At 39.0% G+C, this 22,142-nt stretch overlaps 1 protein-coding gene across 1 annotated transcript in view; it reads left to right on the top strand.

The window, feature by feature from the left end:
* Window positions 1-18,427: 18,427 nt before the first annotated feature.
* Window positions 18,428-22,142, top strand: part of LOC145984223 (uncharacterized) — a 497,863-nt gene continuing 494,148 nt past the window's right edge. The window contains exon 1 of the mRNA XM_083117786.1: window positions 18,428-18,517. The gene's annotated coding sequence lies outside the window, so the exon portion shown is untranslated. The remainder of the gene's footprint in view (window positions 18,518-22,142) is intronic.

Below are 22,142 nucleotides of genomic sequence, written 5' to 3'. Positions count from 1 at the left end.
GGAATTCTAGTCTATGGTCATGACCCATCTATTATTTTAAATAAAAAAGTTGAATTCAAGATGGCGGAACCAAGATGACGTCCGTCCCCGTGACATATTCTAAAAGGTGTCGCCCTCAGCCTATTTTGTATTGCCCATATCAAATTCCATGAAAATACATCACTGCGGATTTTACAAAGGGTGGTAAGGGACTTCTGATACACCCTGTACATGCGTCTCTGGCTAGCCTACATTTAACAGGGTAAATTAATCGACTTTTTACATAAGAGCAGAAGAAGCAATGTCATGTCCTTGTGGGATGGACATGCTAGCTGTTTCTAGATAAACAAACAATTAAATTAGTTCCTGTTGAAATGTAACTAACAGCAATTACGTTGCACATGGGCAGTTCAGACGCTCTTGTTTCAACAGCTTAACGTTTCATATACGCGTGTACACATTATTCGTAATTTTTTTCTAACAATTACTTAATTGAAATTAAAACAAAACATTGAATTAATTGATTAACTATTTCCTCAGCATTTTCGTAACAGTATTAATTGTAACCATGTGAACTCTAACAAGTGTGATCCTTATTGCCGGACCAGTGGTCGAGCACGTTAAGTTCTCAACTTTTGAAGTTCTCGGGTTCGAGTCTCGGGCTGGGCACAGGGGCACCGACTTGTCAAAATTATTGAGGGGGCTCTGATAACTGAAATAAATGAATGAATGACTCCCTCCCTCCCTTTTTTAAAAATAAAAATTACGTCTTCGTATACCAGTTTTTAAGCAACTATTATATTCCTCATGCAAATGAAATGTAAAATGGAAAACGTTTAGAAAATGTTGAAGACTTTTTATGTCTTTTGTGTCTGTTCATTTGTTTTTTTAGATAAAAAAATAACATTTTTATTGAAAAGTATGTATTTACATTAAGAGACCAACAGTTTTATGTCGGCCTCGGTAGCCGAGCGTGTTGGGTGGTCGTCTCAACTCGCTTTGATCCGGAGGTCTCGGGTTAAAGTCCCGGCAAGGGCATGGGTGTGTTTCAATGTCCGCAACAGACATGTGATGGGTGCAAATAACCTTAGTGTTGACGTACCCATACAAATAACAAATATTTACAATATTTAACAGTTTTATTTAATTATTAAATAAATGCTAACACAAATCGCAGGAAAATAGTTTACTTTTTGTTCTTGCTACAATATTTAACTTTTTAAATTTAATTTTGCAATAATAAAAAAAATAGGATGTACACTAAGATATAAAGTGACATACACAACAAAAACATATGAACATGATTTAAAAATAAAGCAAAAGTTGCTCTACGCAGTGGGTTATTTTTTATGAACTCATTAATGAGCGGTCTCAGGTCCAAATTATCGAGCACAGTTTGATGTATGTGGAGTACCGCTAAGCTGCTTAGTCCCTTCTGCCTCACTGTAGATCTCAAATATGTCTTTAGTCGGTGAATAGCACTGAATGACCTTTCGGCTGTGGTTGTCGTCAGTGGCACAGTGCGGAGGACCATCATGAATTTTGGCAACTTCAGGCAGAAGCTCCTGGAGGGTGCTGTCTTCCAAAAGAAACTTCCTTATGTCACACATGGTAGTTAGAACCACTTTCTTCTGTTTGGCGATATCACCAAGCATGGACATGTGTATACCGCGTTTGCTATAAGGAGAGCCTATCGGCATCCAAATCTTGGGGAAAGAATTCTCGCGTTTGCTGAAAGTTTGTTGTGCAACTGTTCACAGTTGAGATGCATTCTTTCTCTACGGCTGTTATTTTTTGTAGTCCTGTAGATTCATGTCCTTGTTTAACACACGATTTTGCTGTGTCACACACGTCAGTGTATATTGATTTATAATACTATTTTGGAGTGTAGAACTTGTGATGTTTGGCAGCATCAGAATTTTCAAGTCTCTTAGGGACGTGACGTTGCCGGGGCAATTCTGGCTCATCAACGAGGCTCGGTTTGCCCTCTGTGCATTTCAGTCAGAACTGCTCAAAACACATTCGCTTCTCTTGAAAGATGCCATTCAAGTATTTTAGTTTTGATTCCACTTCTGTAGCACCAATGCGTGGAGACTGAATCTTACAGTTTACCTCTTCTATTGGACCCATCACATGGCAGTAGAGGGAGAGAAAGAAAAATGTCTTGAAGTGAAGCATTGTCTCCAGGTATCTAGCAAATTTTGATGCTGCGTCAGTAGAATCTTCTTCAGAAAATTTCTCAAGAAAATTGAGAAGGTTTTCTTAGTTCCTTAAGATCTGTTGCACTCTGGAGGCTCTCTACGTCCACCGACGAGGGCAAAGTGGTCGCAGTCCAGTATGGCCAGCCTTCTCATTCACATCAATAATGCCATTAAATATTTGCATTCGTTTAGGGGTTTCCCAAACAGTCTTTAACAAGTCGTTGGCTAAATTCATTATGTCATTGATTAATATATGTATAATAGTAAATAATAATTACATACTTAGTATATAGTAATAAGTCATGTGTTTTGCTGTCTCCGATCATAGCACCCCAAAGTTGATGGTTTAGTGGTCTCAGCACCCCCCCCCCCCCAAAGTTGATGGTCTAGAACATTTCAAATGTGTATTTAAAGTTAAGTTCATGTGGCACAATTCAGAGAACTTTACAAAAGAAGAAAAATAATCATTAGATCCTCTTGAGCAAAATTATTTGGGGGGCTCTGCCCCCACATCATTAACATTGGGAGGGGGGGCTCGAGCCCCCCTAAGCCCCATGGAGTCGGCGCCTATGGCTGGGCATGAGTGTTCGTTATGAGTGTCAGTCCGTTCATCAACTTCATCTAATTATTACAGATCTTCATCGTCGCGATTAGAAAAAAAGTGGCAAAAACAACTTAACGTAACGGAAAAAGCAAAATACAAAAACACAAGTATTACTTGTATTTCAGGTCTTAATGGGAACATATACATTTAGATTTATAACTGAAAACACTGAATACATGTTCAGGATAGAGTTTTGTTTGTTATTTAGATTCCGTGCTCGTAGAGAACACGTGCTGTTAGCGATCACACAAACTTGCCCTGTCTTGTTTGTCCTTGAAAGTGGTCAACATGCAAGTGTTGCCAGTGATACCTTATAATCATTTTGTGTTTTGAAATTAGCTAAATGAAGGATCCTCAAAAATTTAGGTTAACTACATGAAAGTTTTTGTTAAAATATTGATATATTTCATTCGGAGTTTTCATCCCGATAGCGTCATTGAGACGATGGTGCCAAATACCCAATTATACTGTTAGCTATATATTTTTAATTCTATTTCACTCATCTTGCTGGTTCCACAGTCGATTGAAGAAGGGTCTCACTTAACGCACAACACTTGAGCAACATTGTGTTCTGACGTCAGGGAGAAAGCTTTTTAATTTTAGGCTAAATGCCTACGATGTTAGGTTAGGCTTGCTATGTTTAGTTCTCTTATCCTAAATAATAATTTTTCAATGTATTTATGCTAATTGAACCTAACCTAACAGGCCTAACCTAACCTCGTAGTCATTCCTCGTCTGACGTCAGAACACAAGGTAGCAAAACTGTTTTGCGACAAGGAAGAGCCGATTGAAGAATGATCAGGGGTGAGTCAGGTGAGGTCAAGAGGCATCAGCCACTCTGAGGTGTTTCTCCACGCAAGTTGGCTTATCACTGGCAACACTTGCATGCTGACCAGTTTCAAGGACAAATAAGACAGGACAAGTTTGCGTGTTCGCTAACAGTACGCACCTGCAAATCCTTCCGTAACTTTGTTCGCTAAGAGATCGTGTTCGATACGAGCACGTTCGCTACAGCACGGCACCGTTATTTACATGTTCATTCATTATGATCCCCCGGATTAAACTAATTACCAGAAAAAAACAATGTTAAGTAACGAAACATAGACAAACCAATAATTTGAATTGTATTTCAATTTCACCACATGAACGCTACAGAAACATTAATATAAATATCGTATTATTTTGTTCATTTATATTATATTGACCTTTTGTTTTGAGTCCACTATATGCACAGATAGGCGAATCGCAACTAAACCTACAGCTTAAAATAAGATCCGATACACTATGTGCCTCCACAGGGTATCGGAAACGAGATCCCTTGATGGCAAGACAGTCTTCGTCTATAGTGATTAGATTTATATTTTTTAAATAAATTTGCGAATTTTCCTTCTTCCTACACCCTTGCACTTACTTATTTTATTATTTTGCGCTAGAATGTCGATTGCCTGTTCATCCAGCATAGAATCGATGTTCATTTAGTGTTTATTCGCGGGTGTCAACTTTTGAAAAACATTGACTGCGCTCAAGGCTTGAGTTATAAGTTTACAAAAAATCTCATATTCTTAAATTCTCCCTTTCATGTATCACGGTGCCGATGCACACCAGCAATGCATCCTTATTTACACGTATTTTTTTAAAAAATAATCTGTTATTTACAGATTTCAATAAGCACTCCACCACGAATCACGATAACAAACATAATAATAATAATAATAATGATGATGATAATAATAATAATAACAACAACAATAACACGAACATTTATTGGGTGCTTTCGGGCCCCACGGCCCCATATGTCTTGGGGCCAGTGTGTTTATTTACAAGATCTTTGGATTCCATCTGTTGGATAAAATCGGACAGATTCCTCTAAAAGTTCTATACTATGTCCAGGTAATCTCTGGAGCAATCGAAAGGAAACAAGTTTCTGCGCAAGTTGTGATGCGAGACAGCTCGACCAATCAACACGCGAGAGGGAACAGGATTGCGTGGAAGGGGGGAAGCAACTGCAGTTACCAACCTTCGCAGCAACGTGTACTGCTTTGCTCCGCCCACTCACTTTCTTCCATTCTCTGCCGCTATGCGCGGCCTTGCTCCAGAGATTTACGGGACAGAGTATAGGTGTAAAAGCTCGAACAGCTTCGGAATCTTGTGTTCCTTCTTTGCGAGAACGGGATTTGCCGTTTGTGGCTTAAATGAAACAGGTTCCAATTTCAACTTTGTAGAACCACAAACGAGCTGATTGTGTCTTCTGCCTCCTTTGTCGCGTCTTTTTTTTACTTGTTCCCCACAAATGACCACAATTTCCATGTAGAATGGACAAATGAGGTTATTGTCCTGTCTGTGTACTTAATTGCTTTGTCTTGAGCTTCTCTATTGTTCCCGAATTTACTATTTTAGGATTCTATTCGTGTGATCTTTTTCATTCTTGTCCCTGGAAAAAATATTCAGAGGCAGCCTGTTACAATTGTTTGGTGAACACGCAGACCCAGATTTATGGTGGGGGGGGGGGGGGCTGAAGTCCCGAACCCGTATTCTTGGGAAAAAATAATTGAAAAGAGTCCGAAACTAAAAATAAAATATTTTAAATTTTGTACAAAATATCAGAATTAGCTATCTGACATAACTTGGTCTTAGCAGTTCAAATTAAAACTCTGTGTTTTATATATAAGGTAAAGCACCCAAATAAGATACTCTTTGTTAACTGCCTATAATAAGGATGGAAATGAACATTTTTAATCTGAATAGGTAATATCTTGCATATTTTTAGAATTGACAATAACATTTTCAGACAATTATTATTATTTAATTTTATTTAAAATGAGAAAGAGTTGTGTTTTGGAAAGGGATACCAAATAAGAGATACTTGCATTTTTTACATCTGTTTGTAAAAGTAGACCAACAACTATCATTACTGAGCTGAAAATTAAAGAAATCCGTAACACTGTTGAACCATATACAATTTAACAAATATTGGAACATTTTAAAATTGAAGGGGTCAGTGCAATCAATAGTTGTCTAACTCCTACCATCAGCAAATTCTTTATTTGATATTTTCCAGGTGAAATTAAAGTGTTTTTTTTCTAAATATTTTAATGTTAAGTTAATTGAGTTATACAATTATTTTACTGACTCCCTTCATTTGATATTTGCTATGTATGGAGCCAGCAGAACAAACGAAAGGTGGTTCGTCAGGGCCGCAGTCTTTGACAATATTTTGAACGCTGAGCCAATTTCTTCCCCCTGGTGTCCTCTAATAAAGTTCAGTGCAAAAAGAACACTCTGTATCATCATCATTTCTTCCATATTCCGAGTCACTAGAATCAATTAATTCCAATTCAACATAGGATTCTTCGTTCTTGGAACGGTTGTTTAAATTGCATTTAACATTGAAGCGGTTTTTCATGAAAATGGAGTATTGCGTTATAGCGTATGCTGTGTGCGATGGAAAGAAACAATTGTAGGTTGACAACAAGGTGGGGTCTTGATTGTCACTTGAATCTGCGTACTCATCTGAGCTGACGAAAACAAGCGATCAGGGACTGTTGAAAGGGAAGTACCTAAAAAATACAGCTGATGTTATTGTTGACTACTAGGAGTTAAGATCTGAGCAGAATATTACTTGAGGTAATGATCTGTGTATGTAGCAACATAAGGCAAAAACTATGTGTTGTATTCTTATAGTGCTGTGTTATATTGTAGCATAATATAGATGTACTGTATGTAGAGTATGCTAATCAATTGACTAAAGGGGTGTAAGGGGGTGACCTTCCACGTAGTACACACAATTGTCAACATCACTTCCACGTACTACACCCTGAACAGCATTTTGCAGACAAACGAGGCTCTGGCGACTGGCCCTGTGGCCAGTATAATTCTGTGCGTTGACCTGTCTTTTTGTCCTTATGTGTGCTGAGTGCCCGTTTAGAGCCTCTGCTTTTAATGGAAGTCAGAATATTTTAAGATTTTACTTATGCAACGTTAGAGTTGTTATTCGTAACGCTAAGGGGCTGGACCCCGTATAATGTGACGGGTGCAAAATAGCCTAAGTGCTGACGCACCCAAAATTTTGAAATCAATTTTTTTAAAAAAATCAATTGACTATACATGTGCAACACATGGAAATATCGATCTATAGGTTATGGATAAACCTTATTAAACTGAGCGGACCTCCATGGTGGAGTGGTTAGCACAGCGTGCTACGACGCCAGGGATTCTGGTTTCGAATCCCAGCTTGGGCATGAGTGTGTTTTGTGAGATTCCCTTAATCAGTTTCATATCATCATCACGGTTAGCCAAATGTGGCAGAAAAGCGAAGTAAAGTATATAAAATCAAACCTTATTAAACTGAGCATTGGCCCTTGTCTGTCATAAAGCCAAAATAGAATTCGTTTGATTTCAAATTTGATTTGCTTTATTTTACTTCGCTTTTTGTGCCACTTTTAGCTAATTTGCGAAGATGGGGATGAGTGATGATATGATGAAATTGATAAATGGACACTCACAAATATCCATGCCCAGGCCAGGATTCGAACCCGGGACCGCTGGCGTCGTAGCGCGATGTGCTAACCACTCCGCCACAGAGGCCGGGCAAAATAGCATTCGTGTTGTATAACTTGATGTAAAAAAATTTTTCATTCCATGATGTGAACATTCTATTGTCGTATTCTCGTTATACGTTTTTTAAGAAATGTATCTCTCTCTCTCATTACTTTTGTTCTAATCTTGGATTATACCTATACTAGATCATCCATAGATTTTTTTTTTATGAAGACATTTCAAAAATCAACGCTAACATTAAGAGTTAGTTGTAGCATGTTTGCGAAACAATGGTTAGTCCCCAGGGTTTCTCCCGGTACAGTCAGAGAAAGAATTACCTGGGCCACGGGACCTAGAATTTCGTAACGTCTTAAAGCCTGTTGTTTATGCAACCCAAATAACAAAATATTCGCTTAAGTTTGCCTGAAGGATCTGAGTTCTCTGGAACACTTGAGCATTGATAGCATGAGTCACATGACTCATGCCCCAGCCACAACAAACAACAGCTGGGTGTTACGTGGCCTCAAGAAGAAAATTTCAGCAATTGGTATCTTAACAAGAGCTTCTTGTAAGGAAATATTATTTTTTCTAGTGATACTAGCGTCATTGTCAAGAAGGTTCACAGAAATGATGGCTCTCATCACCGACCACATGCCACACGTTAATTGTTTAAGTCTAGTTTATGCATTGTACCTGCAGATTAAAGTGGGATCCGAACCAAATGTGCCTCTATCTGGTATTGAATTCGGAAGCCTTTGATTACATGTCGAAGATGTTATCACTACGCCATCGGAGAGGCAATGGAACGCCCTGAGAAAGAGACGAGTGAATCCATATTTACCGTAAATTTTAAAAATAAGACAATATTTTGTGGTCACTGTTTCGAACCGTGGGAGAGGCATAGATTATTTTTCTCATCATCCAATTCACGAGTTTATAAGTTTTCCTCACCGACACGATTAACAGGAGTGGTAGAAGAAAAGCGAAGTAAAATAACTGAAACAGAAATAAAAGGAGAAAGCGAAACAAATTTTATCCAAAATATTCTGCAGTCACTTCAGTCGTATTCACTGAATGTTACCTTTAAAGAAAGCCGTGGTCTTTAGCATGTCTTTTCCCCTTCCTTTGTGTTCTCGCTTCCCTCTGTCACGATTGGTCTAAAACTAATTAATGCGACATTAACTAAACGATCCAAACAACGAAACAATGCACAATCAACTGCACAAAACAACATTCCATTTGTTTTCTAACCGGAAAACAATTGAGATGCTGTAAAAGTAAGCAAGATGCAGTAATAAAGTGGGAATTCGGTACGGTATAGAATTAAATCGGTGAAGATGTTTAGTGTCGCTATTTTATCACTTTTGACAAATAGCGACGATGAAGATGAGTGATATGATGACATTGATTAACGGACACTCACCAAGAACACCCATGGCCAAGCCAAGATTGGAACCAGGGGCCTATGCTTTCGTAGCGCGCTGTGCTAACCACTCCGCCACGGAGGTTGGTTAGGAGTAGATATTATACCATATTTTGTGTGCGCAATTGGGATCAATCAATGGAATGATTAGGCATTTTATATTATTAATATATTCATATCGTAATATCACGTAATATTATTCGGCACGAAGTAACATCAGAGACATTCAATCTTGCACTTTTGCCTTTCAACTAATTCTTCGACTTCAGGTTAATCACATCAATAAGATAAATTATGAAACAAATGATAATGAATGAGGGATATTGACAGTTATTACGAATTACCTGACACAACCAACATTAAGCAGACTCGGTGGGCAAGCTCATTAAGTGGTAGACATTCGATCTCCTCAACAAAGTTCCCGGGTTTGAGTACCGTCCTTGTAACAGGTGTTTGAGTATTTCGTCATTGATTTCATGTAATGGTCACTCGTCCACGGCTGGGAATAAAAGTGATGTTACGTAACAAAAATAATAAAAATAAACATGATCAAAGAGTACTTATTTCATTTCTTACGAAATCTCCTATAAAACCGGGATATATGAAATACATGTATCTTCACATACGTTTTAGATTTCTAAATGTAACTAGTCGAGACCGAGAACGGGAGAGCAATTTTCAATTCGAGAAACTGAGAGACGGAGTTTTGTCAAGTCTTGTTTCTTTCTTGACATCTCCCTAATATAGTTGTTGTTCTGTTTGTTATTGGCTTTGTATTGGTAATTATTGTCATTATTCTTCCCCTGTAGGTAAACCATTACGACGATGTTTGACGAAATAGAGCAGATAAAAGGGCAAGAACAAGAGAGTCATGACCGCCATAAAGCCATAAAACACACTTTAGTGCATCAATCGATGCATTCTGGTGCATCAATCGATATGATACATTTAGTTCTCTGAGTGTGGGGGCGGGTCGTTTGTCGGAGGTGTAAATACTGGGTTCCGACTTGTTACGAGCTCTCTCATATCTCAGAATCCCAAGCTCTCAGATACGCAGGAAGTTGCCGGCTCTCAGGTACTCCGATACAAAGCCCGATGGATAGAGGCAGTTTTTATGGATGCATAGAGAGACACAGAGAGTGAACGCCGTATGTTTAGGGACCTCTGCGTGATATACAGCGGGGGCGGGTTATCGCTATGCTAAATAGTGCGCTCGTAGCGCAAATAAGATGTACTGCACTGATGAGAGGACGGCGTAGGGACTCTTGCGTGATAAACGGCGAGGGTTAGCGCTATGCTAAATAGCGCGCTCGTAGAGTGAAGTCATGAGAAGTGCATTTCTCTGTGTGATGGAGCAAAAGGCAACTTAGAGCATGTGTTATTGGATCTGTGATGGAAAGATGTGTATACGGAGTAGAGTAGGTATGTGTAAATAAACTGTACATAAAGAGATAACTGCGTGAGAAGTTATTCCTGTCAACAGGAACTGTCTCTTTCTTGGAGACTTTACCTTACATATGATCCGCGATGATCTAGACGGTAGGACGTCTGACTGCCACGCGGGAGAACCGGGTTCGATTCCTGGGGTGGGTGATCTATGGCCGGAATTTTTTCTGCCTTGTCCCCGCATAAAGCGGTTCTGGGGCTCAATGGGTACCTGGGGACAACCCTGGGGGTAAATAGAGCATGGTGCTGATCACTTTACCTCCAAAATGACCTAGATCGAGAATCCTACGTCCCCTACATGTGCCTTCATTGCAAGGTTCTATATACACAGGGAACTTTACTTTTTTACCTTACCTTACATATAAATAGCGGAAGGGCGTTTGACTGCCACGTGGGAGATCCGGGGTGAATGAATTCAGATGGGACATTTTAAAGCAATGTTCTTGCACGGAGAGGCTCTGGGAATCACCCGGCCTTTGATAAATAGGTACAGTGGTGGAAAAAAGATCTTCCCCATAAGACTTTAATGGCAGTAAGTAATGCCGGAAGGGTAGGCAACACACATTGCACATTTAAGTGATCGGGTTATTCTGTCTGTCTCAAGAGCAACTCATCTTTCATGCAATAGCCAACAGACACAGGAAATGTAGGAAAGTCACGTGACTTGTCAGGTGGAATGATGTTCGTCAGAATATCTCCTGTTCTCAAGGCAAGTCGCAGAACCGACAAGAGCTACACGTTACATGTCCGAAAATGATTCGTCTAAAAGCATTGGACGAAACGCTAAGATAATTATTGCCTTACTTACAAAGGCTACTATACTATATGTGCCGCGGTAGCTCGGTCGTTAGGGCGTTTGATTACCATGCGAGAGATCTGAGTTCAATCCCCGACTGGGGAGAATTGGAATTTCGTCCACCTGTTCAAGTGGCTCCGGCGCCCACCCAGCGTCGTACAAAGTGGGTACTTGTAGGAAACTAAGGGGGGTGGGGTAAAGGCGGCCAGGAGCGTGGTGCTGATTACATTGTCCTTCGGCCATAACAAGAAAGTGTGGGGCCCTAACTCCACACCCCCTACACGCCTTCATGACTTGGTGCAAAGCACAAGTTAGCACTTTGCTTTTTCATTTACTATACGTCAGATTTTGTCGGAACAGAACTTTCTAATGTCTACGTGAACTTTCTTCCAAGTTCCGTAGGGTGGGCTCCTCGATGGCGCAGTGGTAGTGTTGTTGCCTTATAATCAAGGGGTCTCGCGTTCGATACCCGGCGGAGGCACATAATGGTTCGTATCCCACTTTAAACTATAGGTCCAGTCCTAATTAGGCTTACTGTGCATAAAGTGGACTTAAAATAACAATTCAATCAATCAATCAAGTTCCGTAGGGATGTAAATAGACTCCAGTTTTTCTTGACACAATTCATCCATGTTATATTTCGTTATAAAAAACACGGCCGATATCCTGTGTGTGTGTGTGGGGGGGCGGGGCGATATAATTCAAACATGTGAGGTGATCCTTTTCCCACTACTCCATTGTCCGATCTTTCGTATCCAAAATAATTCTCAATTCCACACACTGAAAATGTAGCACTTCCTACATCTTAACATGCAAATATCTAGTAGCAAAGTAATGTGTAGGCACATAGTGGTTCGGATCCCACTTAAAACTGTAGGTGAATTCCCGATTAGTCTTACTGTGCATAAAGTGGTCTTAAGACACCAAATCAACCAACCAACACAATCCCGTTTTTGTCCAGATTATCGCGAATCCAGAACCTTCGCCGTGAATAACATAACATAACATAGCAGGAAGACAATGTGAAATTACCGAACACAAACAGAACTTAAAACCTACAACGGATAGATTGGATTAAGTCGACGATACAGCACGCGTTCTGAAATGAAAAAGAATACGAAAGTTGAAGGACCTCGACACACACACACTCTTCCTCCCCTCAATGGGTAGTTATACTTCTTGCAGAGAAGCCTTTACGTAGGCCTTCAAGGCCACGATGAGAAAGTGTTCTTCATGCAATGACAGGACCAAACATACGTCTAGTTTGATATGAAAGCTGTGTTGCTCCTTATTTCGTACGTCATTGATAACAGGAAGACGGGTCTCGTCTGCTAACCCTAGTTTCGTAGAGCAGACGCCTGTTTGCCATCCTTTGGTTCAGTGACCTTCGCTCGTAGTTAGCAAAGAGTGAATGATTCGTTTCATCTGCAGTTATATCAGTTAACGTTCGAATAGTTTCCTAATGGTTACGTTATATAAATTAGTTCTCGAGATTGAGCTTTCTATCTATTTGAACGGGGTGGGGGTTATACAGCCTGCATGTATTATTTTATTTCCTGAAACAAGAAAAAATCGAAGACTCAAAAAGAGTCGTATAGGAGTAGTTAACAAAAAGAAAGAAGAAATAAATTATTGTATAGATCGATTGAATAACATTCCGTCACGGGGCCTCCTCGGTGGCGTAATGATAACGTCGTCACCTTGTAATCAAGGGATCCCGGGTTCGATACAAGGTGGAGGCACGTAGTGGTTAGTATCCCATTTTAAACTGAAGGTCCAGTCCCGATTAGCTTATCTCTGCACAAAACAAAAACTAAAATAATAAATTGTCACAGTGTAAGAAAATATCATGTTTAACAAAATACGAAACAAAAAATAATAATTTAATACATGTTGGAATTCACATCTGTAGCATCTAACCAACACAATAAATGGATCGCAACATATTTTCTCAGATCCATTTTAATTATACGTGTATGATAAAATAACAGAAGTAGAGGAAAGAGAAAGCCAAGCGAAACACGGATGCCATCTCCAGAATTTCAAATCTCGTTACGTAAGGTTCTGGGTTGAAGTCCAAGGCGGTCATGACTCTCTTGTTCTTGCCCTTTTATCTGCTCTATTTCGTCAAACATCGTCGTAATGGTTTACCTACAGGGGAAGAATAATGACAATAATTACCAATACAAAGCCAATAACAAACAGAACAACAACTATATTAGGGAGATGTCAAGAAAGAAACAAGACTTGACAAAACTCCGTCTCTCAGTTTCTCGAATTGAAAATTGCTCTCCCGTTCTCGGTCTCGACTAGTTACATTTAGAAATCTAAAACGTATGTGAAGATACATGTATTTCATATATCCCGGTTTTATAGGAGATTTCGTAAGAAATGAAATAAGTACTCTTTGATCATGTTTATTTTTATTATTTTTGTTACGTAACATCACTTTTATTCCCAGCCGTGGACGAGTGACCATTACATGAAATCAATGACGAAATACTCAAACACCTGTTACAAGGACGGTACTCAAACCCGGGAACTTTGTTGAGGAGATCGAATGTCTACCACTTAATGAGCTTGCCCACCGAGTCTGCTTAATGTTGGTTGTGTCAGGTAATTCGTAATAACTGTCAATATCCCTCATTCATTATCATTTGTTTCATAATTTATCTTATTGATGTGATTAACCTGAAGTCGAAGAATTAGTTGAAAGGCAAAAGTGCAAGATTGAATGTCTCTGATGTTACTTCGTGCCGAATAATATTACGTGATATTACGATATGAATATATTAATAATATAAAATGCCTAATCATTCCATTGATTGATCCCAATTGCGCACACAAAATATGGTATAATATCTACTCCTAACCAACCTCCGTGGCGGAGTGGTTAGCACAGCGCGCTACGAAAGCATAGGCCCCTGGTTCCAATCTTGGCTTGGCCATGGGTGTTCTTGGTGAGTGTCCGTTAATCAATGTCATCATATCACTCATCTTCATCGTCGCTATTTGTCAAAAGTGATAAAATAGCGACACTAAACATCTTCACCGATTTAATTCTATACCGTACCGAATTCCCACTTTATTACTGCATCTTGCTTACTTTTACAGCATCTCAATTGTTTTCCGGTTAGAAAACAAATGGAATGTTGTTTTGTGCAGTTGATTGTGCATTGTTTCGTTGTTTGGATCGTTTAGTTAATGTCGCATTAATTAGTTTTAGACCAATCGTGACAGAGGGAAGCGAGAACACAAAGGAAGGGGAAAAGACATGCTAAAGACCACGGCTTTCTTTAAAGGTAACATTCAGTGAATACGACTGAAGTGACTGCAGAATATTTTGGATAAAATTTGTTTCGCTTTCTCCTTTTATTTCTGTTTCAGTTATTTTACTTCGCTTTTCTTCTACCACTCCTGTTAATCGTGTCGGTGAGGAAAACTTATAAACTCGTGAATTGGATGATGAGAAAAATAATCTATGCCTCTCCCACGGTTCGAAACAGTGACCACAAAATATTGTCTTATTTTTAAAATTTACGGTAAATATGGATTCACTCGTCTCTTTCTCAGGGCGTTCCATTGCCTCTCCGATGGCGTAGTGATAACATCTTCGACATGTAATCAAAGGCTTCCGAATTCAATACCAGATAGAGGCACATTTGGTTCGGATCCCACTTTAATCTGCAGGTACAATGCATAAACTAGACTTAAACAATTAACGTGTGGCATGTGGTCGGTGATGAGAGCCATCATTTCTGTGAACCTTCTTGACAATGACGCTAGTATCACTAGAAAAAATAATATTTCCTTACAAGAAGCTCTTGTTAAGATACCAATTGCTGAAATTTTCTTCTTGAGGCCACGTAACACCCAGCTGTTGTTTGTTGTGGCTGGGGCATGAGTCATGTGACTCATGCTATCAATGCTCAAGTGTTCCAGAGAACTCAGATCCTTCAGGCAAACTTAAGCGAATATTTTGTTATTTGGGTTGCATAAACAACAGGCTTTAAGACGTTACGAAATTCTAGGTCCCGTGGCCCAGGTAATTCTTTCTCTGACTGTACCGGGAGAAACCCTGGGGACTAACCATTGTTTCGCAAACATGCTACAACTAACTCTTAATGTTAGCGTTGATTTTTGAAATGTCTTCATAAAAAAAAAATCTATGGATGATCTAGTATAGGTATAATCCAAGATTAGAACAAAAGTAATGAGAGAGAGAGATACATTTCTTAAAAAACGTATAACGAGAATACGACAATAGAATGTTCACATCATGGAATGACAAATTTTTTTACATCAAGTTATACAACACGAATGCTATTTTGCCCGGCCTCTGTGGCGGAGTGGTTAGCACATCGCGCTACGACGCCAGCGGTCCCGGGTTCGAATCCTGGCCTGGGCATGGATATTTGTGAGTGTCCATTTATCAATTTCATCATATCATCACTCATCCCCATCTTCGCAAATTAGCTAAAAGTGGCACAAAAAGCGAAGTAAAATAAAGCAAATCAAATTTGAAATCAAACGAATTCTATTTTGGCTTTATGACAGACAAGGGCCAATGCTCAGTTTAATAAGGTTTGATTTTATATACTTTACTTCGCTTTTCTGCCACATTTGGCTAACCGTGATGATGATATGAAACTGATTAAGGGAATCTCACAAAACACACTCATGCCCAAGCTGGGATTCGAAACCAGAATCCCTGGCGTCGTAGCACGCTGTGCTAACCACTCCACCATGGAGGTCCGCTCAGTTTAATAAGGCAAAAACTATGTGTTGTATTCTTATAGTGCTGTGTTATATTGTAGCATAATATAGATGTACTGTATGTAGAGTATGCTAATCAATTGACTAAAGGGGTGTAAGGGGGTGACCTTCCACGTAGTACACACAATTGTCAACATCACTTCCACGTACTACACCCTGAACAGCATTTTGCAGACAAACGAGGCTCTGGCGACTGGCCCTGTGGCCAGTATAATTCTGTGCGTTGACCTGTCTTTTTGTCCTTATGTGTGCTGAGTGCCCGTTTAGAGCCTCTGCTTTTAATGGAAGTCAGAATATTTTAAGATTTTACTTATGCAACGTTAGAGTTGTTATTCGTAACGCTAAGGGGCTGGACCCCGTATAATGTGACGGGTGCAAAATAGCCTAAGTGCTGACGCACCCAAAATTTTGAAATCAATTTTTTTAAAAAAATCAATTGACTATACATGTGCAACACATGGAAATATCGATCTATAGGTTATGGATAAAACTAAATGTAGCGTTCCTCAGTAAATGGTTACATCTATTTTAGAGCAAATACGGAGATCTCCAATGTGAGTGACAAGGATTATTTATCAAGTCGTGAATAAGAACTTTCTAGGTATCAAGTTCTCAACTTGAACAACGTTGCTAGTGGTGCTTATTCAGATAGGCGTAGCATCAAAGTCATTGTTCTTCTTATGATTAATGATGTTGCGGAGGAACCGAAATTTTCAGAATTACAAAAGGCTTCAAGCGATACTATCTGCTACACCCACCATGCCAAACAGAGGTAGCGAGAAGACTGGAGTTCAAGGAGATATTCTTGAAGACGATATGATGGTAGAACCATGTACGTTTTGAAAACCATTCCTCCGCACTCTTGTTGTTATGAAAAATATATCAAAGATATTTTTAAGCCCACAATGTTTAGTCGAATAAAATGTGGTGTGCATGGCCCACCCTGAATCCCCTTTATAGTTCAAAAGTAAAATATGGCTTCATTATGCCATTCAAGAGTTTAAAAACATCTAGACTTGAAGTCAGTGATTCGAACCTAATTCGAACATATACTTTTTGTTTTGACTAATTGATTTGGCTTATTTCTCTTCGCATTTCTGCCACTTTTGGATAACCGCGAAGATGAGAATGATCGATGATTAGGTGGAAATGATGAAGCAACATTCACATAGAAGAACACACACCCATACTCAGGCCGGGTCTGGCACAGAGGCACTTCTGTGGAAAGATCGGAAATCGATCACTTAACGCCCCCAACCACAGAGTTGGGCAAACAATTACATGATTGGAAATCTATTAAGGATACTATGATGTATAATTTCGATAATATACAGGGGGAAAACTTTAAGGTTTTCAAGTAGTTTCATTCAGAGATTCATTCATTCAATGAGATGTCTCACTCACAAACTATGAAAAGATATCTCCGATGTGGAAAATGGGCAAAAATTATAACGATGCGGTAGAAAATGATCCGAGCGTTGATATGAACAGTCTGTCACTTCAATAATTAAAAACAGGCCTTACTGGGTCAATGGAGAAAGGAGTTAGGGGCTCGTCTGTATAGTAATTAGTAAAACAATTTATGTTATGCACAAATATATGTAGGCTAAGAACTGCATCTACAGTTTAAAGTGGTACCCGAACCCCTGTGCAATGTGCCTCTATCGGGAATCGAACCCGGGACACTTTAATTACATGACGACAGCTTTACGAATAAGATATCTGGAATGCCCATCAAGCTGATAGTAAGTCGATGTGATCACAGAGGTTCAAATACCGGGTAATATTTCCACATAAATAAAAATAGGTTAATTTCATGTAGAGATAGGCTTACTGAAACTGGACCTACAGTATGAAATGAAATCTGAACTGCTGAAATTTGTCCACACGAGGAATGCAATCCGTTCTTCCTTGGTTACAAGGGGCACCGGGTTCGATACCGGTGGAGGCACATAGTGATTTGGATCCCACTTTAAACTGTAGGCCCAGTCCCGATTAGCCTTCCTGTGCATAAAGTTGACTTAAAACATCAACTCAGTCAATCAATCCTTGGTTACAAAATTCGTATCGTCACGATTAACCTGGTAGTTAAAAACGTAAAGGGACACATTAAACACATTTGTCTGTGTATCAACTGTCCTTGCCTTCGTAGTGTTGCAGAAATGGACAATGTTAAACAAAAGACGGCAGCAAATGTGCATGCAGCGTGTCAGGAATTAACGCTTGCAATAATATCGATTCGCCCATTCAACCTTAGAATACATTTCCGCCATTCGACCTTGCTCTGTCCACCCGGACAGCCCAATAGCACGCTATCAGCAAAATGCAAATGTGCGACAGGGCAACCGTTGTGGAGGCGGTACGCCGAAATCTAACCACATTGCTCGCACCTGTTCATTTTAAAACCTCGCAGTAACAAAACTCAAGCATTCACATTGCAGCTGCGCTTCAGTGTGAATGCTTTCGTTTGTTTCCGCACGTTTTAAAATGCATGCTGGTTTCAGGAAACGCGCAGTAGTTCGAGTTCCCTTGAACGCAGGTACTATTTACACACGCGCTAGCCTAGGCCCAATGTTTTCTTTGCTTGCTCTGTAGTCTTGGAGTTGAGTTTGACGCTGAGCGTTGTTATCGACCCCCTCGCTTAAAAGCGGGAAGCGGATCTCGTCTTCAGTGACAGCCGAGCAGTGGTAGCAGATAGAGCTATGTAGCCCGCCTCTCGGCATCACGTGTTGTAGAACAGAGCTCTGCTAAGCCAGGTAAGTGACACTGACAACCGTTTTCCACAACCGGGATGGACACATTTCTTCATTTTGCAGTACAGTAACAAATCTCTTGCTTGAACACGCTGTCGTTTATTCCCTTCATTTATTTTTTACGTGATTCAAAACATAAAAAGCGCGCTCTTTTATGCGATACTGTTCCAATTTAAGGTGTAACTTTTTCCTTAGCCGAACAATAACATGCATTTTTCGCGCTTTTCCGGATTCATTTTCGTGCTGCGTACACTACAAAGGAATGTAATCAAAAGTTTCCGAATTAGATCCCCGGTGGAGACAAATATAAACATTCAAGTTACCTGCTCTAGAGATTAAATTCGCTTTGTATTTGAGGGTTATCACGCTCAAATTTTAATTATTCACAATTTCAGTAAAACTGAAGGTTCAATTGAATAAAGTTTAAATAAACTGTACAAAACTTTATGAACATAACTTGTGAGACTTAAGACACGACATTTGCTTGTTCGAAAAGTAAAATGAGTGACGTATCATATGCCGAAGCATAATTACCGAGATAAAAACGATGATTTTGTTGATGGCAATTAATTTGCCGAATTGGATATCACAACTCTTTCCTGTTTCTTTGGTTTTGTTTTATTTTTTTGGCATTTTGTTATTCTTATCAATAATTAATTATTCGGTATAATATTATATTCGTGTAAAAAAAGATATGTTCGATACATTGAAGTGAAGTAAAAAGTTTTTAAAGGGTAACCCCGTGACGGAGTGGTTAGCACATCGCGCTATAACGTCAGGGGTCCCGGGTTCGAATCTCGGCCTGGGCATGGATGTTTGTGAGTGTCCATTCATCAATTTCATCATATCATCACTCATTCCCATCTTTGCAAATTAGCCAAAAGTGGCACAAAAAGAGAAGTAAAATAAAGCAAATCAATCAATCAACCAATCAAAGGGTAAAGGCATCCCCTGTGCATTACACTTTGTCATGAACATGAGGATGTGGAGGTAGGGAGGGCCCTACACATTCAGTCTCTCGGCTATTTGTGAAAGCGATGTGATCAGTACCACGCTCCGGCCGAATATATCCACAGGATTGCCCCAGGTGCACATTCATTAGAGCCTGGCTTAGCCTCAGAGCCGGTCTATGCTGGAATATTGTCTGAAAACCCCAACCAAGACCACTCATCCCGAGACAGGGTTTAAAGTGAGCCGGAACGCACCGGAACTCCGTTCCGTGAAATCGGTTTCGTGCCGGAACTCAGTTCCCGCTCCCACACTGGACATACAAAAGTCCATCCTTTGCAACATTAATTCTTGAAAACATTAGATGAAGAGGAAAAGAGAAAGTTCTTGTTCTAAATTTGTCTCCTGTTGATCGGCGGTCCGGAAATTTAAAAAAATGAACACTATATATCGGTTAGTGGCAGTTGCCGCGATTGGGTGTCAAAAATTTGGTGGCAATGTTTAGCATTTAGAGGCCTGAGTGCTGGGCAAAAAGTTGCAAAAATTCAGGTCACCGCTCCTCAAGTCTCCCTAATCGCTGAAACTGGTCAGTGCTATTAGTTTAGGATGTAAATGAGAACCTCATTTTTTGAAACAACAGACGTGATAGATCTTTTGTTTATATATTTTGTTTGGACGCAATACTAATAATAATACTAATAATCAGTGATTCTTTCTGGCGGTACACCATATCTGCATCTTCTATAGGTAATGATAAAACTAAAAACATTTTATTTTAACGAAATAAATGTGTATGTGTGTGTCTACATGGACATATCACAATATTTAGAATAGTTCTTATGATAAAGACAATAACAAATAATAACAACACTAAACTAACTTGAAGAGTACCGAAACCTTTCTTCCCAGAAAAAGCGCACGGATGATGATAATAATACTACTAATAATAACTTATTTAATTCCAAAGTTGGTTGTGCCAGCTCTCTTGGTGGAGTGGATAACGTAGTGCTGGTGGAGAGATTTATCTGTGTTGTTTCTTCATTTCTTTCATCATTATTTGTCTTCGTCGTTGCGATTAACCTAAGAGATAGAAGAGCGACGCAAAATAACCGAAATGAAAAAATAATTACTAGCCAGCATCCTGTGTATTTCAGCTTTATAATTCGTCTTATTGCACTGTATCTGACTGAATTTGAGACGTCGTTTCGAATATGTCAGAACAGAGAGAGTTGAAAATTAATATTTTCCATATTCGTATTGTTCATAATTAAAAGTTTATTGAGCGAATTGCCGGTGATGTAAACTTTATTCATATGTCCGCGAGAATAGGCAAAATTAATGAGGAATTCCTTTCCTTGACCCTATCGGAAATATATTAAGCGAGAGGTCAGTCAGGCTTAAATTATTTGCCTGACAAAAATTCACTATTGTCTGGTTTTGAATCTCTGATGAGGTTTGTATATTTATATATTTATTAGGCTTGAATATAATAAAACTAGCATAATGCACTACAGAAAAATAATAGTCAATGCACTGACCACTAGACAGATGCTATCAGTATGAATATGAAATGGGATTTGGCAGAGTTGCAAATGCTGTCTAGTTCTCAATCTCGTCTTGATTTGTCTCGTTCTCGTTTGGATCTCTTCTCGCGTCTCGAAATATGTAGCATGAACAACATGTATAGCGTGTCATCGCACAAACATTGAATTCGTACATAGGTCACTGATGCTAAGAACTTATTTCTTAAAAGTCTTTTTCTGTTTGACGCCTTGTTGCAACGCTACAAATCCTCGAAAAATTTATCCTGAATATATGCAACCTCGCAGAACAGGCTTGCAAATGCTACTAATGGATTGACTTTCAATTATTATAAGCGAAATATGCAACTTAACTATTAATAATCAGATAGATATCAGCTTAGTATGTCTAAAGAAGTCGCATAGTAAACTTGATTCAGGTATTTTTTTTTTTTCAAATATCATACCTAAGTCTCACTTTCGCCTCGATTTTGCAGAAGTCTATCTCGGTCTCGTCTTGACAAATCTCGAAGGCTCTGGTGTCGATTTTTACAAGTCTGTCTCGCTGCCATGTCTACTGACCACGTGTGACCTTATGCGTGACCCTTTGTCCTCTGCTGCTATTGTGTAACATTAATATTATATCATATTATTTTGACTAGAAAGTAATTAAACCATTGGCAGAGCTTGTTTTTTGAAGTTTACACGCATTTCTACCACGATTGAACTTTCAGGACTCGATCCAATGAAATTTATCTTCACGGATATTCGAACAAGGCCATATTTATTGAAATGAAATGTATTCCTCATATTTCATTCTTACATTAAATAGTGTGGCAGTCCTACTAGAAAAGTGCCATCATTATTATCCGATATATTAAATTATATTTGATTATAATATATATTATATATATAATATTTATTAAAATACATAAATGATTAAATCAGCCTCTGTGCTCAAAAAAGAAGCGAATGAGAAACCTACAAACACATTTCACGCATGTTAATTACAGTGTTCTAGGAGATTTATATACATGCACTGTATATTGTGTGTTTAACACAATATTAAATACAAGCCGAATTGTATTTTCTAATATAACTGAATTCTTGTATAAACTCTAAGTTACGAAACCAGTGACAATTCTTCACTCGCTCTAGAA

The sequence above is a fragment of the Lepisma saccharinum genome, chromosome 2 (assembly GCF_977018435.1).
Source record: "Lepisma saccharinum chromosome 2, izLepSacc3.1, whole genome shotgun sequence".
Taxonomy (NCBI): Eukaryota; Metazoa; Arthropoda; class Insecta; order Zygentoma; family Lepismatidae; genus Lepisma; species Lepisma saccharinum.
This window is presented reverse-complemented; position numbering and strand designations above follow the sequence as displayed.